Below are 3,907 nucleotides of genomic sequence, written 5' to 3'. Positions count from 1 at the left end.
GTTGAAGACATTAAAGGTGACTTTCTGGTCCTGGAGTCTCATGGTTAACTCACCTTTCTGGACATCAATCAAAGTTCTTCTGGTGGCTAAGAAAGGTCTTCCTAAAATAATCGGTATGTCCTTATCGGCCTCAAAATCTAAAATGATAAAGTTTGCTGGAAAGATGAACTTGTCAACCTGTACCAAAACATCTTCAATTTTTCCTTTAGGATATGCTATGGACTTATTGGCCAATTGGAGTGTGACTGTGGTGGGTCTAGCCTCTCCTATGCCTAAGGTGTTAAAGACAGATAAAGGCATGAGGTTAATACTAGCTCCTAAGTCACATAGGGCTTTCCCTATCTCCTTTCCTCCTATTCAACAAGGAATGGTAAAACTCCCTGGATCTTTTAGCTTAGGGGGTATGCTATTGGTCAAAAGTGCACTACATCCTTCGGTAAGGGTTACTGTCTCATATTCAGTCAACTTCTTCTTCTTGCTTAAGATATCCTTCAGAAACTTAGCATAACTAGGCATTTGCTCAATCGCCTCAACAAGGGGTATGTTGATGTGCAATTCTTTGAACACATCTAAGAACTTTTTAAAATGCAATTCCTCTTTTTGATTCCTCAACCTTTGGGGGTAGGGAACATAAGGAGGGATTGGTTTTATCACATTTTTGTTTGGAGGTGTTGAGCAAGATGGGTCTTGAATGCTCCGAGTCTTGGTGGTGCTCTTGAGTGGTTCTGGTGGAATCTTATTATCAAGCTTAGGTGTCTCCATAACCTCAGTTCCTTCTGACTTCTTCAAAGTCTCCTCTGGAAAAAGTAGAGGGAAGTCTGATCTAGGGGGAACAAGAGTAGTGGTCTCAGATGTATGGTTTTCAAAAAGTGGGACCGGTCCTTCTTTGAGAGGGACCAACACTAGATCACTAGGTTCTGATAGTCTTGGTGTATTTTCTTTCTGTACTTTTTCTGTCAACTCCTTTCCACTCCTAAGAGTTACTACTTTCACATGCTCCTTTCCTAGGTCTCTAGGGACTTCTGTATTACTGGGCAAGGTTCCATGGGCTCGACTATTCTGGTTTTTTGCAAGTTGACTAACTTGAGTCTCTAAATTCTTGATGATAGCACTCTGTTGATTAATCAAGGCTTGATTTTGGGCCTGAGCCTGTGCTAAAAGCCCTTTAATCATAGCTTCCAAAGAAGATGATGATGATTCTGCCTGTGGAGGAGGTTTGTTCTGAAAATGTGGCTGAGAATTTTGAAACTTTGTTGGTGGTTCTGAGAGTTGGAACTATTTGCATGATGCTGTGGTTGGAAATTAGAAGTTCCTTGTTGCTTATGGACTAGTGGATTAAGGCTAGGACTGGTCCAAGAAAAGTTCGGGTGCTGTCTCCAACTGGCATTGTATGAGTTAGAGTAGGGATTAGATCTGTTTTGAACATAATTTACTGATTCAGAATTGTGAGAACAATGTTCATATGAATGATCCCCACCACAGCACACACATTGCACAGATAGGACTGTTGGAACAGATGTGTTAGCAGCTTGTTGTACTCCTTGACCAGTAGTTAAATTTTTCAATAAATTGGTCATGGAGGTAAGCTGAGCTGTTAATGCAGTGTATGCATCCACCTCATGTATTCTAGTAGTCTTTTTCTGTGTCTGGGCACGTGGGTCVGCCCAATGCCCATTGTTTGCTGATATCTTTTCTAGGATCTCATATCCCTCATTGTAGGTACTGGCTGTAAAGGCTCCGCCTGCAGTCGCGTCGAGCATTTGTTTTGCCATGGGACTTAACCCATTRTAAAACGTCTCGAGTTGAATACAATACGGAATGCCATGGTGTGGGCATTTCCTCAACAGTTCTTTAAACCTCTCCCACACGTCAGGAACAGCTTCATCATCCAGTTGTTTAAAAAGACAGATTTCGTTTCTGGATTTGGCGTTCCTTGTCGGTGGGAAAGATTTTCGCAAAAACATTTCCGCCATGTTACCCCATGACGGCACAGATCCTGGTGTTAAAGAATTAAACCATGCTTTTGCCCGATCCCGTAATGAAAATGGAAATAAGGTAAGTCTGAGAGCGTCATTTGACACTCCTGGGATCAGGAAGGCATCTGTGATTTCCRTAAAAGACTTTAAATGAGAATGTGGGTCTTCTGAGGGCAGTCCAGCAAATTGGCCATTAGTCTGTAACATATGGAACATTATCGGTTTTAGCTCGAAATGGAGAGCGGTCATATGTGGTCTAACTATCCCAGAATTTAATTGCTCAAAATCCGGGATAGCATAATCCATGATCCGTCCATTTTTTGAATTTGCCAGATTAATGATATTTGGAGTTTGTGCCCTTTGTTTCTCATTAGAATCCGATTCTGTGTCCAAATTATTATCATTTTCATGATGTGGGTTTCCTTGGTGAAAATTTGGGAACGGTGGTATTTGGCCAAAAATTGGCGGTTGGTTTTCCAAATGTGGTACTTCCGGAATGTTGGGAGCAGGTAAGTCCATGTTGGGAGGGAGTAGAGCCTGAAATGCTCTCTGAGCCCTCCTTCTATGGTGAAACGTTCTCTCAATGTCTGGATCAAATTCGAAAAATTCCCCGCGATGTGTTCTTGGCATACACCACTTTTCAAAAACAGGTACAAGAAAAATCAAAACTTTTACTTTTCTCAAAAGAAAACTTTAAGCTTGCCAATCCCCGGCAGCGGCGCCAAAAACTTGGTCGGTTATATTTCACACCTTCAGACTAAAGAAATTGGGCCACAAAGCAAGTATACAAAATAGCCCAATGTCGTCTTTTCCAAGTAATAAGTGGTACAAGTACCAGAATATCGTCCACAGGGACTGTAGCCAAAGTTAAATTAGAATCAAATAAAAGAGATGATTTCAGATGGCGAAAACAAAGACTTAAGATGATCAAGTTGAATATCTATGGGAACACAATACATCTCTATGGTTCCCTTTTCTTCATGATCTTTGAGAAAATGATACCTGACATCAATGTGCTTTGTCTTGGAGTGCTGCACTGATTTGTAGAGATTGATATTGCACTTTTAGAGTCATAAAGGATGGGGATTTTCTCATATTGAAACCCATAATCCTTTAGTTGGGTTTTCATCCAGAGCACTTGTGAACAACAACTAGCAGCAGCAACATATTATGCTTCTACTGTAGATGTTGAGACATAGTTTTGTTTTCTAGATGTCCAACTAACCAGCTCGTCTCCCAAAAGTTAGCAGCTTCCAGAAGTACTCTTTCTATCAAGCTTACAACCTACATGATTTGCATCTGTATAGGCTATTAGTTCAAAGCCAGAGTTCTTTGGATACAAGAGACCCAGGGAAGGGGTGCCCTTCAGGTAACTAAAGATCCTCTTGACTATAGGGAGATGAGATTCTTTAGGATTAGCTTGATATCTTGCACAAAGGTACGTAGCAAACATAATATCTAGCCTACTAGTTGTGAGATACAGGAGTGATCCAATCATGCCTCTGTAGGTTGTTACATCTACAGCTTGGCCTGATGGATCAGAGAATAACTTAGCTCCTGTAGCCATTGGAGTTCTCATAGATGATGAATTTGAAAGATTATATTTCTTTATAAGTTCATTCACATATTTGGACTAGTTGATGAAAATCCCTTCTAAAGTTTGTTTTATTTGAAGACCAAGGAAGAAACTTAGTTCTCCCATCATGCTCATCTCAAATTTGCTTTTCATCGGTTCTGAGAATTTTTCACAAAATTTTGAGTTAGTAGAGCCAAATATAATGTCGTCCACATATATTTGGATAATCAAAATATCACCTTTGTGCCTTTTTAGAAAGAGGGTTGTGTCGATGGTAATTTTTTTGAATCCATTGGATGTGAGAAAAGTTGAGAGAGTTTGATACCAGGCCCAGACTGTTTGTTTGAGCCCATAG

The 3,907-nt window shown here is 40.4% G+C and overlaps 1 non-coding gene across 1 annotated transcript; it reads left to right on the top strand.

The window, feature by feature from the left end:
• Positions 1–1,818: 1,818 nt before the first annotated feature.
• Positions 1,819–1,925, top strand: LOC112510590. The gene has a single exon (XR_003068968.1). It is a non-coding gene; the product is annotated as a small nucleolar RNA R71 (small nucleolar RNA).
• The last annotated feature ends 1,982 nt before the right edge of the window (positions 1,926–3,907 follow it).

The sequence above is a fragment of the Cynara cardunculus genome (genome assembly GCF_001531365.2).
Source record: "Cynara cardunculus var. scolymus isolate 2C chromosome LG 3, CcrdV1, whole genome shotgun sequence".
Taxonomy (NCBI): domain Eukaryota; kingdom Viridiplantae; phylum Streptophyta; class Magnoliopsida; order Asterales; family Asteraceae; genus Cynara; species Cynara cardunculus.
The sequence above is the reverse complement of the archived record's forward strand: the minus strand, read 5'-3'. Positions and strand labels throughout refer to the sequence as shown.